Here is a 15608-nt window from a genome sequence, read left to right as displayed (position 1 = left end):
TAAATGCAAACGGCTGTAAAACAACAAAAAGCATATTTAAACGTTTCCACTGCTAGGAGATGGTGGTGGGGGAGACAATAGGGCCTTGAGAAGACAGCATTTATTTTTCTCTCTAGTGTACACTTCAGTTAATCAATGAATATTTATTATTCTATGTGCCAGGTGCTGTGGTAGGCTCTGGGAAACATAGAAGTCTTCATTCGTATGAAATTTACAGTCAGTCATTCCAGGCATGACATGTAAAATCCAGTGGAAAATATTCTAAATCACAGCTCACTCTCATTTCTATCTGTCTGTCTGTATATCAGACAGCACGGGGAGCTTTGGGAAATGCAAACGTTTATGAGACACATCACTACCCTTGAAGAGTTTGAATCTCATCATAAAGAGAAGACATAGGAGAAGTGTGAACGATCCAAGGCGGCGGAAGATCCAGTGCCAAGTGAACATTCAACTTTCGCTTTCATTTGTGTTTTTTTTCCACTTGGGCTGCTCACCTACCTTCCTTCCTTCCTTCCTCCCTCCCTCCATCCTTCCCTTCCTTCCTTCCTTTCTTTCTTTTCTGAGATGGAGTCTCACCCTAGCACCCAGGCTGGAGTTCAGTGGCACAATCTTGGCTCACTACAACCTCTGCCTCCCAGGTTCAAGTGATTCTCCTGTCACAGCCTCCCAAGTAGCTGGGACTACAGGCACGAGTCACCATGCCCTGCTAATTTTCGTATATTTCGTAGAGACGGGATTTTACTATGTTGGCCAGGCAGGTCTTGAACTCCTGACCTCAAGTAATCCACCTGCATCGGCCTCCCAAAGTGCTGGGATCACAGGCCTGAGCCACAGCATCAGGCTGGGCTACCCTCTTTCTACACCCTCCTTACCCTCTAAGAATCTCTTCCAGGTTCATCCATGTTATTCCTAATGGCAGAATTTTCTTCTTTTCTTTGTTTTTAAAGATGGAATAATACTCCATTATGTATACCACATTTTCTTTATCCATTCACCCATCAGCAGACAATTAGGTTGATTACATCTTTTGACTATTGTAAATAATGCTGCAATGAACATGGGAGTGCAGACATCTCTCGTTCATTCATTCATTCATTTTCATGCATTCATTTTCTTTGGATCCATACCCAGAAGTAAGATTGCAAAATCATATGGTAGTTCTATTTTTAATTTTTCGAGAAATCTGCATACTGTTTTGCATAATGGCTGTACCAATTTCCCACCAACAGTGTGCAAGAGCTCCCTTTTCTCCATATTCTTACCAAAGCTTATCTTTTGTCTTTTGGTAATAGCCATGAGATAATGTCTTATTGCAGTATGTACTGTATATACTCTTTCGTGTCTGGCTTTTTTGTTGCAACATAGTATTTTTGAGATTCATTCATTTTGCTGCATATATTAATAGTATGTTTTGGAGGTTTTGGTTTGTTTGCTGCTTCTTATTTTTATTTTTTTGCTGAGTAGTACTCCCTTGTATGAATATATTGCAATTTGTTTACCTATTCAATTATTGAAGGATATGTATCTTATATCCAGGTTCTGTTTATTATGATAAAGTTGTTATAAATGTTTTCATGCAAATCTTTTTGTGGATGTGTCTTTTATCTCTCTTAGGTGAAAACCTAGGAGTAGAATTGATGAATTATAGTGACGTATATGTTTAGTTTTATAAGAAACCACCAGAACTTTTGCCAAAGGGAGTTGTAACATTTTATACTCTTACCAATAATGTGTGAAGTTTCCGGTTGTTCTACATCCTCACTTGATATTAGGTATTTTACTTTTAACTATTTTTGTTCAGTAATTGCAACTTTTCTTTAAGATCCAGGGGGAACATGTGCAGTTTTGTTACTAGATATATTGTGTGATGCTGGAGTTTGGGTGTAATTGACCCCATCACACGAGTACTCAGCATAGTACCCAATAGCTAACTTTTCAACCTTGTCTGCCTCCTTCTCCCCAACTCTAGTAATCTCTAGTTTCTCGTGTTGCCATCTTTACGTCCATGAGGACCCAGTGATTAACTCTTATAACTGAGAACATGCAATATTTGGTTTTTTGTTTCTGCGTTACTTTACTTAGGATAATAGCCTCCAGCTGCATCCATGTTGCTGCAGACGACATTATTTCCTTTTCATCGTGGCTGCATACTATTCCATAGTGTGTGTTTTTGTGTGTGTGTGTGTATATACACATTTTTCTTATACAACGCACTGTTGACCACTGTTGATGGGCACCTAGGTTGATTCCATGTCTTCGTCATGGTGAATAGTGCTATAATGAACATGTGTTCTTGTGTTTTTTGGTAAAATGATTTATTTTCTTTTGGATAAATACCCAGTAATGGGACTGCTGGGTTGAATGGCATCTCTGTTTTAAATTCTTTGAGAAATCTACAAACTGCTTTCCACAGTGGCTAAACTAATTTATATTCCCACCAACAGTGTATAAGTGTTTCCTTTTCTCTGCAGATTCTGCAGCATCTGTTGTTTTTTGACTTTTTAGTAATAGCCATTCTGACTGGTGCGAGATGGTATCTCATTGTGGCTTTAATTTGCATTTCCCTGATGTATAGTGATGTTGAGGATTTTTTCATGTTTGTTGGCCACTTGTATGTCTGCTTTTGAGGAGTGTCCATGTCTTATGCCCATTTTTTAATACGGTTATTTGTTTTTTGCTCGTTCAATTATTTAAGTTCCTCATAGATTCAGAATATTAGACCTTTGTTGGGTGCATAGTTTGCTAATATTTTCTACCATTCTGTAGATTGTCTGCTCACTCTGTTGATAGTTTCTTCGGCTGTGCAGAAGCTCTTTAGTTTAATTAAGTCCCACTTGTGAATTTTTGTTTTTGTTGAAATTGCTCTTGGGCGGAGTTCCCCAAGCCTTGGGCTGTGGACTGGTACTGGTCTGTGGCCCGTTAGGAACCTGGCTGCACAGCAGGAGGGGAGGTGCAAGAGAGCATTACCACCTGAGCTCCACCTCCTGTCAGATCAGCAGTGGCATTAGGTTCTCATAGGAATGTGAACCCTATTGTGAACTACACATGAGAGGGATCTAGGTTGCACACTCCTTGTGAGAATCTAATGCCTGATGATCTGAGTGGAACAGTTTTATCCTGAAACCACACCCTGCCTGCCCCACCATCATGGAAAAATTGTCTTCCACAAAACCGGTCCCTGATGTCAAAAAGGTTGGGGACCCCTGCTCTTGAGGACTTAATCAAAAATTATTTCCCAAGATCAATGTTCAGAATGGTGTTTCCAAGGTTTTCTTCTAGGATTCTTATAGTTTGAGGTCTTACATTTAAATCTTTAATCCATCTCGAGTTAATTTTTATATATGACCAAAGGCAGGGGTCCAGTTTCAGTCTTCTGCGTATGGCTAGACAGCTGTCTCAGCACCATTTATTGAATAGGAAGTCCTTTCCCCATTCATTTTTTTTTCTTTTTTTTGGTCAACTTTGCCAAAGATCAGACGGCTATAGATCTGCAGCTTTATTTCTGGGCTCACTATTCTGTTCCATTGGTCTATATGTCTGCTTTTGTACCAGTACCATACTGTTTTAGTTACTGTAGCCTTATAGCACAGTTTGAAATTGGGTAATGTGATGCCTCCAGCTTTGTCCTTTTTGCTTAGAATTGCTTTGGCTATTCCGGCCTTTTGTTGTTGTTGTTGTTCCATATGAATTTTAGAATAGTTTTTTAAAATTCTGTGAAAAATGACATTGGTAGCTTTAAAGGAATAGTGTTGATTCCGTAGATGGCTTTGGGCAGTATGACCATTTTAACAATATTGATTCTTCCAACTCATGAGCATGGAATGTCTTTCCATTTGTTTGTGTCATCTATGATTTCTTTTGCTAGTGGTTTGTACTTCTGGAAGGGATCTTTCACCTCCTTGGGCAGATGTATTCCTAGGTATTTTATTTTATTGTGGCTATTGTAAATGGGATTGAATTCTTGATTGGGCTCTCAGCTTGAATATCATTGGTGTGTTATTATTGGTACAGGAGCTTTTTGGTGAAGACTTCAGGGTTTTCTAGGTATAGAATCATATCATCCATGATGAAAGTTCATTTGACTTCTTCTTTTCCTATTTGAATGCCTTTTATCTCTCTCTCTTCACTGACTACTCAGGATAAGACTTACAGTACTATGTTGAATAGGAGTGGTAAGAGTGGGCATTCTTGTCGTGTGCCAGTTCTCAAGGGGAATGCTTTCAGGTTTCCCATTCAGTGTGATGTTGACTGTGGGTTTGTCATCGATGGCTCTTATTTTGAGGTATGTTCCTCTTGTGCTGGTTTCTTGATGTTTTCTTTTATCATGAAGGGATGTCGAATTTTATCAGAAACTTTATCCACGTCTACTGACATGATCGTGTGTGTTTTTTTAAAAATTCTGTTTATGTGGTGAATCACAGTTATTTGTGTATGTTGAATCAGCCTTGCATCTCAGGAATGACGCCTACTTCATCATGGTGAATTAACCTTTTTTTTTTTTTTTTGAGACAGAGTCTCATACTGTCACCCAGGCTGGAGTGCAGTGGTGCAATCTTGGCTCACTGCAAGTTCTGCCTCCCGGGTTCACCCATTCTCCTGCCTCAGCCTCCCGAGTAGCTGGGACTACAGGTGCCCGCCATCACGCCCAGCTAATTTTTAGTAGAGATGGGGTTTCACCATGTTAGCCAGGATGGTCTTGATCTCCTGACCTCGTGATCCGCCCACCTTGGCCTCCCAAAGTGCCAGGATTACAGTCCTGAGCCACCGTGCCTGGCTGGTGAATTAACTTTTTAATGTGCTGTTGGATTTGGTTTACTAGTATCTTGCTGAGGATTTTCACAACTAGGTTTATCAGGAATACTGGCCTGTAGTTTTCTTTTTTCACTGTGTCTCTTCTAGGTTTTGGTAGCAGAATGATGCTGGCTTCATAGAATGAGTTAGGGAGGAGTCCCTCCTTGATTTATTGGAATAATTTCAGTAGAATTGGTACCAGCTCTTCTTTGTATATCTGGAAGAATTCTACTGTGAATCTTTCTTGTCTGAGGCTTTTTTTGGTGGGTAAGTTTTTATCTTTATTATTATTACTGATTCAATTTTGGAACTTGATATAGGTCTGTTTAGGGTTTCAATTTCTTCCTGGTTCAATCTTGGGAGAGTGTGTTTCCAAGAATGTATCAATTTCCTCTAGATTTTCTAGTTTGTATGCATAGAGATGTTCATAGTAGTCTCTGAAGATCTTTTGTATTTCTGATTGTGCTTTTTTGGATCTTCTCTCTTTTTTTTCTTTGTTAATCTAGCTAGCAGTCTATCAATCTTGTTTATCCTTTCAAAGAAATAACTTTTAGTTTCATTGATTCTTTGTATGACATTTTGGGTCTCAATGTTCTCTGGTTTTACTTCTTTCTTTCTTTTGGCTGGCTTTGGAGTAGTTTGTTCCTTCTTTCTAGTTCCAGGTGTGATGTTAGGTTGTTAATTTGAGATCTTTCTAACTTCTTGGTGTAGGCATTTAGCCCTATAAACTTTCCTCCTAACACTGCTTTTGCTGCATCCTAGACATTTTGATATGTTGTGTCTCTTTTTTCACTTATTTCAATAATTTTTAATTTCTGCCTTAATTTTGTTGTTTACTCAGAAGTAACTCAGGAGCAAGTTGTTTAATTTCCATGTAATTTTGTGGTTTTTGAGAAATCTGGGTATTGATTTACATTTTTATTCCACTGTGGTCAGAGAGTATGCTTGGTATAATTTTGATTTTTTTTATTTATTGAGACTTGCCTTATGGTCAAGCATATGGTGGATCTTCGAGTATGTTCCATGTGCAGATGAGAAGAACGTATATTCTGTGATTGATGGGTGGTGTATTCTGTAGATGTCTATTATGCCCAATTAGTCAAGTGTTGAATTTAAGTCAAGTGTTGAATATAAGTCCAGAATTTCTTTGTTAGTTTTCTGTGTTGATGATCTGTCTAATGCTTTCCTCAGAGTGTTGAAGTCCTCCACTATTATTGTGTGGTTATCTAAGTCTTTTCGTAGATCTAGAAGTATTTGTTTTATCAATCTGGGTGTTTGAACATTGTGTGCATACTTTTAACCATTTTAATCAGTGAAATAATTTCTCATTGTTGTTCTGATTGGCATATTCATGATGAATAATTAGATTGAGCACTTTTTCATATGCTTCTGAGTTTCTGTGTCTTATGAAGTATCTGTCCAAATCTTTTATCTATTTTTTAATGCAATGTTTTATCTTTTTAACTATTAAGTTGTTGGAATTCCTTATATATTTTAGATACAAATCTCCTGTTAAGTAAATGTTTCTCTCATTCTGTGGTTTGCTTTTTCATTTTTTAATGGTGCTTTTGAGAAGCAGAAGTTTTTAGTTTTGATGAGATCCAATATGGCAATTTTATTTTCTTTTATGATCAGTACCTGTATTAAGGTTCTCAAAACCAATAGCATATTTATGTATTTGTGTGTGTGTGCATGCACATATGTGTGTGTGTGTGTATACACACACATACACATATAGGGAGCCAGAGAGAGAGAGTGCGTGTGAGAGAGATTTGATATAAGGGATTGGCTCATGTTATTAGTGGAGGCTGAGAAGTCCCAAGATTTGAAGCTGGAGACCCAGGACAACTGATGGCCTTACGTTCTAGTCCAAGGGCAAAAGATGACCAGTCCCAACTCAAGCAGTCAGGCCAAAAAACTCCCCTCTTACTCAGTCTTTTTGTTTTATTCAGGTCTTCAATCGATTGAATGAAAGGCATCACAAGAGAGCAGGCAGTATGCTCTACTCAGTCTGCCTAGTCAAATGTTAATCTAATCCAAAACACCCTCACAGACACACCAGAATAATGTTTGGCCAAATATCTGGGTACCCCACGGTCCAGTCAAGTTGACCCCTAATTAACCATCACAGAGCCTTTATTATCCTAAGAAACCTTTGCTTACTTCAAAATATTCTCTGTGTTTTATCGTGAAGACCATTTGTCTTCTAGAGTCATTTTTTGGAAAGACAGTTCTTTCCTCATTGAGTTATATTGATGCCTTTGTCAAAAATCAATTGAGTATATGTGTGTGATATCTATTTCTGGAGTCTTTTGTGTTCCATTGATCTACTTGCCAAGCCTTACATCAATACAACACCGTCTTGACTACTGTAGGTTAAAAGTAAATCTTTATATTCATTGTCTATAGCAAATATATCTGTTACATAACAAATTATCTTCAAATGCAGCAGTGCAAAACAGCAAACACTTATCATTTCATACCGTTACTGAGGGTTGAGAATTTGACAGCAGCCAAGCTGGGTAGTTCTCTTACAGGGTCTCATGAGGTTGCAAGGAAGCTATTGCCCAGAGTTGCAGTCATCTGAACGTTGGACTGAAACTGGAGGGTCTGCTTTCAAGCCCTCTAATGTAGCTGTTGGGAGAGGCCTCAATTCTTTGCCGGCTATTGTTCAGGGGCTTCAGTTCCTCATCATATGGGCCTCTCTATAGGGCTATTTATGATGGAGCATGTGGCTTTCCTCAGAACAGTGGCCAGAAAGGGAGAATGAGAGAGAGAAAGAGACACTAAGATGGATGTCACCATGTCTTTTATAACTTAATCTCAGAAGCAACATACCACCACTTCTGCCATAGTCTGTTGTTCACACAGACCAACCCTGATGCAGTGTGGAAAGGCATTACACAAGGATGTGAATATCAGTAAGTGGGGATCAGTCATTGGGGCCATCTTGTAGGTTGGCTATCATAGTCTGGAAATCATGTAGTGTAAGACATCTGACTTGGCTTTTCTTTTTTAAGACAGTTTTGGCTGCCCTAGATCCTTTCCCTTCCTTCTCTCTCTCTCTCTCTTTCTCTCTCTCTCTCTCTCTCTTCTTTTTTTGAAGATAGTTTGGCTCTGACACCTAGGCTGGAGTGCAGTGCTGCTATTATAGCACACTGCAGCATCAAACTCCTGGGCTCAAGCATTCTTCCTGCTTCAGCCTCCCAAGTAGCTGGCACTAGAGATGCATACCACTATGCCTGATGGCTTTGCATTTTCATATAAATCTTAGAATTAGCTCATTAGTGTCTTTTTAAAAAATCTTGCTGGAGTTTTCTCTGGGATGGCATTAAGTCTGTAATAAATTTGGGGAAAATTGATATCTTATCTATTTTGACAAATAGGTGAACATGATGTGTCTCTTTATGTAGCTCTCCTTTAATTTCTTCCAGCAACGTTCTTTAGTTTTCAGTGTAGAGGTACTATACATTGTTCATTATTTTATTTCTAAGTATTTTATGTTTTCTAATGCTATTTTAATGATTTTTTAAAATATTACTTTCCAAATGTTTGTTGCTAATACATACAAAAATGAAATAGATATTTTAAATACTAGTTTTATACCCTCCAAGTTTTCTAAATTTATTTACGAGTTCTAATAGTTATTTTATAGACTCCTAGGACTTAAGCAAGAAAACAAATTAAAGCCAGTCTTCTTCCTTTCCAACATTTATGTCTTTCATTTCTGACATACATTTTCTGTAAAGGTCCCTATAATAAATATTTTAGGCTTTGTGGGCCTTACAGTGTCTGTCACAACTACTCAATTCTGCTGTTGTACCACAAAAGCAGCCACGTGTAAATGAATGGACACGACTGTGTTCCGATACAATTTTATTTCCAAAGGTGAGTGACCAGGCTGGATTTGTCCTATTTAAAAGTTTAAATGTATTAAGGTCATGAAAATTAAGGAAAGACCTTGGAATTGTTCCAAATGGAAGAAGACTAAAGAGATGTGACAATTAAATATAATATGTGATCCTGGGCTGAATTCTTTTGCTATAAAGGCCATTATTGAGACAACTGGAAAATCTTGAGTGGGTCTGAGGATTAGATGGTAGTGACTCATCAATGTTAATTTTCTGACTTTTAGGCTGTGTTGTGATTGTGTAGGATCATGTACTTGCCTCTTAGAAAATCGCACTCAAACACTGAAGGTGATGAGGCATTGTGTTGACTGCTTACTCTAAACTCATTTAGGAAGAAAATTCATTGTTCTGTTCTTGCAAAACAAAAATGTATTATTGAGCCATATGCTGTAAAGAATAATTATAGATCCATGGCATACAAGTAGAATGAAGCTAGAAACCTGTGAGGATGCCTAAGCCCCCTAATGTGAGCTTTGGGTTCTGGTGGAGGGCTAGGGCCTGCCTGTGCTTCTCACCATATAATTTATATGGATTTTACCTTTACAGCCACTCAGTAAAGTAAGATTGCTGTCCTTGCTATATATTACTAGATATCCTGAACTTTTGAGGTGAGTTATGAATAGTCCCAAATAAGGTCTAATAAATAGCTTCCTGAGTTGGTAAAAAATTGCTTTCATATATATCATTGCATCCCTACAATCCCTGAGAAGTTAAGAATTATTAGCGTACTTTCACAGATGAGAAACACAGGGTTATTAAAGGCAGAGAAACTGCTGCATGGACCCAAACCAGGGCTCTGATGTAAGTCCTGGGCTCTTTCCATGAACCACAATACATCCAGTTTGGGCCTAGTGTGTGCAGCCTTGAGTAAGTTCCCTAAAATGATAGAATCTCCAAGAATCAAAAGTGACCTTGAAAGTCATGTGGTCCAACTTTCAATCAGAGAACCCGCGCCTAGCCAAAGGGCACAGGTTTTAGAGACTAGTTCCTCATCAGATAATAATACCTACTACAATGCATGGGAAATTTGACCTCCAAAATTCCTTATGTTCCAAAAGAAAGAAACATACTATCATTTAACTGTCTTATTTTGCTGCCCTTTCCTTTACTTTTTCAGAGCACTTTCATAGGTTTCTTCTAATCCCTATTCTTTGCCTTCAGGGACCCCTTTATCAAATCCTTATTTTTTTTTTTAAATTGTGGTGTTTTATACACACACACACACACACACACACACACATATATATATATATATATATTTTTTTTTTTTTTTTCTTTTTGAGATGGGGTCTCACTCTGTCACCCAGGCTGGAGTGCGGTGGCGCGATCTTGGCTCACTGCAACCTCTGCCTCCCGATTCAAGTGATTCTCCTGCCTCAGCCTCCTGAGTAGCTGGGACTACAGACACATGCCACCATGCCTGGCTAATTTTTGTATTTTTAGTAGTGATGGGGTTTTGCCATGTTGGCCAGGCTGGTCTCAAACTCCTGACCTCAGGTTATCCCCTGCCTCGGCCTTCCAAAGTGCTGGGATTACAGGCATGAGCCGCCACGCCTGGCCAGTAAAATATGTGTAACATAAAATTTACCATTTTAAAACATACAGTTTGATGGCATAAGGACATTCATATTTTTGTGCAATCATCACCACCATCCATTTCCAGAACTTTTTCATCTTCCCCAATTGAAACTCTGTACCATTAAACAGTAACTCCCATGTACCCCTCTGATATGGTTTGACTCTGTGTCCCTGCCCACATCCCATCTTGAATAGTAATCTCCATGTGTAGAGGGAGGGAACTGGTGGGAGGTGGTTAAATCGTGGGGGTGATTTCTCCCAAGCTGTTCTGGTGATAGTGAGTGAGTTCTCACAAGATCTGATGGCTTAGAAGTGTCACTTCTCCCTTCACTCTCTCTCTCTCTCTCCTGCCACTGGGTAAGACGGGCTTTGCTTCCCTTTCACCTTCCTCTATGATTGTAAGTTTCCGGAGGCCTCCCCAGCCATGTGGAACTGTGAGTCAATTAAACCTCTTTTGTTCATAAATTACCCAGTCTCAGGCAGTTCTTCATAGCAGTGTGAAAACAAACTAATACACCCTTGCATCATACCCTGGCAACTACCATTCTACTTTCTGTCTCTATGAATTTGACTATTCTAAGTACCTCATGTGAGTAGAACCAAAAAATATTTGTCCCTTTGTGACCAGCTTATTTCACTTAGCATAATGTCTTCAAGGCTGAATAATATTTCGTTGTATGTATATCCCAAATTTTGTTTCTCCATTTATTGTTCAACGGACCCTTGGGTTGCTTTCAACTGTTGGCTACTGCAAATCATGCTGCTGTGAACATGAGCGCACAAATATGTGTTAGAGTCCCTGCTTTCAGCTTCCTCAAAATATACCCAGAAGTGGACTCGCTGCATCATATGGTCATTCCACATTTAATTATTGTTTTGTTTGTTTGTTTGTTTGTCTCTTTTTTCTTTTCTTTTCTTTCTTTTTTTTTTTTTTTTTTTGAGATGGGGTCTCACTCCATTGCTCAGAATGGAGTGTTGTGGCATGATCATAGCTTACTTCAGGCTTGACATCCTGGGTTCAAGCAGCCCTCCCACCTTCCGAGTAGTTAGGACTATAGGTATGTACAACCACACTTGGCTAATTTTTAAATTTTTTGTAGAGACAGGTCTTGCTGTGTTACCCAGACTGGTCTGAAACTCCTGGCCTCAAGCAGTACTCTCGCCTCAGCCTCCCAAAGTGCTGGGATTACAGTTGTGAGCCACTGTGCCTAGCCCTACGTTGAATTTTTTGAGGAATTACCATTCTATTTTCCACAGTGGCTGCAACATTTTGTATTCCCACCAGCAATGCACAAGGGTTCCCAATTTCTTCACATCCTTGCCATTACTTGTTATTTTCTTTTTAAAAAAATAATAGCCATCCTAATGTGGGTCTCATTTTGACTTTTTAGTGCCCACTATTATGAGTTGAATTGTGTTGCCTGCAAAAAGATAGTTGAAGACACACGGAAGTCCTAACCTGCAGTACCTCAGATTGTGGCCTTAATTGAAAATAAGGTTGCTGCAGATGTATTTAATTAAGATGAAGTCATACTGGAGTAGAGCGGGCCCCTAATCCAACATGACTACTGTCCTTACATGAAGATGGCATCTGAAGACCTCTGTCTACAGGGAGAACACCATGTTACAATAAGGGCAGAGACTGGAGTTATGCAGATGTAAGCCCAGGAATGCCAAAGATTGCCAGCAAACTACCAGAAGCTAGCAAGAGGCAAGGAAGGATTCCCCTATAGGTTTCAGAAGGAGCATAGCCCTGCTTGATTTTTTTATTTGTAGACTCCAGAACTATAAGGCAATACATTTCTGTTTTTTGAAGTCATCCAATTTGTAGTAGAGTATTTTATTATGGCAGCCCTGATAAACTAATATATCCACCCTACTTCTGAAGTCCAACTCTCATATCCTCTTCAGTTCCCCAAAAGACCTTTCCTGTTGATTCTCAGAAAGTCTGGTTCTCAGACCTCTCTGTCCTTTCCCTCCTGCCTTCTTCTTCAACTTGTGCTCAACAAATTCATTCACTGAGTACATATTGACATCCTACATGCCAGGCACTGTTCCAAGAGTTAGTGACATGGTAACACCTTTAAAGACTTTTTTTCTCTTTGTGATCATGAAAAGTTTTGGTTTCTTTTCTTACTATATCATCTAAATTTTTGATGCATTTTAGAGAGTATCTCATATTTCTGCCATATTTCTACCCTCTTTTCAAAACTGAAAGATATCTTCCTCCGGTTTTAGCCTAGGTTTAGAACGTTCTCACATAAAATGGCACTTTTAATTTTATAGTCACATTTCATCAGATGGAAATTACAGCATGTTAGAATTATGGAAATGGGATCTATTATAACTCACATCTTTTTCTCAAACATGATGTGCTATGAATTTGTGCATGCTTTGATTAGTATTCATGTGAACTGGGGTGTGAATGTTTTATAAAATAGACATTATTTCCCTTTTCATCTTTCTTGCTAGCTGCCAATTCAGGGGCAGGTAGTCCCTTGCTTCCAGGTTAAACCTAAAGGACTGAAAGGTCACCAGCTGATTATCTGTCTCTTGGGTGAAACACAGCAAAGAAATCAAGCTTGGGAGATAGATGGGGGTTGGGGACAAGGTATAGTGGGAATAGCTTGAGACTAACAGATCTGGGTGATCTGTTCTTCCTGCTGTTTCTCTTGCATGGTGTGAGTTCCCTCTGAAATCACAGTGAAATATTTGAGCAGAAAGATAAGATATCCCATCTGAACTTTCTGCAGAAACATTGAAAAGTTAAATTATTGAGAAGAAACTCTTTGGAATGATTCTGAGACACATTCAGAACTCCACCTTAGACTGCAGGCCAAGTGGCCTTATTAAGAAATAAGTGTGGCCACGTGCAGTGGCTCACACCTGTAATCCCAGCACTTCAGGAGGCTGAGGCGGATGGATCACGAGGTCAGGAGTTCAAGACCAGCCTGACCAAGATGGTGAAACCCCATTTCTAATAAAAATACAAAAATTAGCTGGGCATGGTGGTGGGCACCTGCAATCCCAGCCAATTGGGAAGTTGAGGCAGGAGAATTGCTTGAACCCGGGAAGCAGAGGTTGCAGTGAGACAAGACCGTGCCACTGCACTTCAGCCTAGGCAACAGAGTGAGACTCTGTCTAAAGAGAGAAAGAAAGAAAGAAAGAAAGAAAGAAAGAAAGAAAGAAAGAAAGAAAGAAAGAAAGAAAGAAAGAAAGAAAGAAAGAAAGAAAGAAAGAAGGAAGGAAGGAAGGAAGGAAGGAAGGAAGGAAGGAAGGAAGGAAGGAAGGAAGGAAGGAAGGAAGGAAGGAGTGCATCTAGAATTAAGTTCAGCCAGAGCTCTTGTCAAAAGTTCTAACAGTACATAGTCAAATCAGTAATTTAACAATAACTATTTTCAATAGGTCAAGACAGTTCAAAGTTAAATATTCTGCAAACAATATCTAACTTTTAATAATATCTTTTTTTAAAAAAAGACAAAGAGGAAGGATGAAAGGCGGGGAAGAAGGGAGGAAAGAAAGGAGGGAAGAAGGAAAGGAGGGAGGGAGGAAAGAGAAAGAGAGGAAATGTAAAATGTCCATACTTTAAGGGACATAATACGTGCAAAGCAAATACGATTTCTCCCCTGTAACTAATAGTACTTGTCTCACCTCCATGGTTTCTGAGAAACAAAAGCATTACCAAAGTTGTATATTCTGGGACATGTTTGGATAATAGCAACTTTCCTTGAGATACAACAAAGAATTTACTCTAGAATTAAGAGATGGAGTAGGAACTGTAATATATTTTGGTCAGTTTGCTAAGCAGAGTTCAATACCCAGCCACATTGCTGCAGGGTGCCCCTATCAAAGGAAGCATGCAAGGGGCTAGAAGGTTCAGGCCCAGACTGTCCCTAAAGTGTCTGAGACCTGAGCTAGGCACAGGGATTCACATTAGGGTAAATCCAAATGTGAAAGGGGAATGTAGGAAGGCCTGGATCTGCTCCTTAGAAATAGTCACTCGATTCCTATGGGACTTTTTTTCCTCCCCTAAAAGAAAGACAGACTATAATTCCTGACTATGAGTGTCACATGTGCCTGGTACAAAGTAGGAAATTAACCTATATTCATTTTCTTACCTCTACCCTCTTTCACTTCCACGAAGGGGAGAACTGCTCATTCCTCCCACCTAGGAATGAGGTACCTCTTCCTCCTCCTCAGGGCAGATTTGAGAATGGATGGCAGGAAATGTACCAGTGGGTTTTGAGGGCCGACAGAGAGCCTTGATCTTGCATGACCACTTACCATTTATGTGACCTTGAGCAAAAGATGCAACTTATCTGAGCTCAGTTTTAGCCGTCACGTGACAACTATAGCTCTTTAGGTTTTTGCAAAGCTTACATGAAATAATACATGAAGTAATTTTAAATGTTGGGCACATGGTACATGCTCCATAAAGACAGGGTAACATCACGTACTTGGCTCAAAAAATGAGGGCCATTATTATTATTAATTCATTAAAAAATGAATTATTGAGATAAAACCATCTCCATCTATATGGGGTTATGGTCTCATTTTTTCAAATCCTATGTCAACCAGTAAACACTTTATTTTTATATCAGTTGGCAGGTGTCCCCAGGAATACCAATCAGAGCTGTCACTCTGACCTGGCATGGTAGTTCCCTGACAGCGGTAGGAACACTCCGGTAGGAGATGGGGGAAAGGGTGAGTGGTGTGATCAAAACTTCTGCTTAGAGCAGGGATGTACCATCACAGCCCATGGGAATTACTAGGTTTACTTCACCATTCATTCATTTCTTTAATAAATATGTACTGAGCGCCTACAAGCATTGTTTGGGCTTTTGAATGGAGCACAGAACAGACTCCTGCCCCCTTGAAGTTTATAATTCAGTTGGAGAAACAGACAATAAGCAAGACGGGAGCCCAATAAACTTGTAATTACCAATTGTTATGTGTTATGATAGAAAAAAAATAAGGTTTTCTGGGAGAATAATAAAAGTGCGAAAATTTCGTTCAGGGACAAGGAAGAGCTCTCTGAGAAAGCATTCTTTGAGTCTGAAGGAAGAGGAGGAATTAGCCAAGGGGCAAGAGTCCTCCCCACCCCCACTCTGCCTTCTCCCTGCCCTTTTGCCTCCACGTTGTTCTCATGTGGCCTTTCCTCACCCTTCACTGGGTACTGTGCTTGATTCTGGGAACACAGTTGGAGAAACTGGTATTGCTTCCCTGGGATAGGGGAGGTGGGAAGGATGATGAGAGGGCAGGAAACAAGTCAGCAATGTTGACAATAGAGTGTGGTGCGTGACAGCGGAGGAGCAGCAGCCAAGG

The sequence above is a fragment of the Macaca thibetana genome, chromosome 5 (genome assembly GCF_024542745.1).
Source record: "Macaca thibetana thibetana isolate TM-01 chromosome 5, ASM2454274v1, whole genome shotgun sequence".
Classification (NCBI taxonomy): domain Eukaryota; kingdom Metazoa; phylum Chordata; class Mammalia; order Primates; family Cercopithecidae; genus Macaca; species Macaca thibetana.
This window is presented reverse-complemented; position numbering follows the sequence as displayed.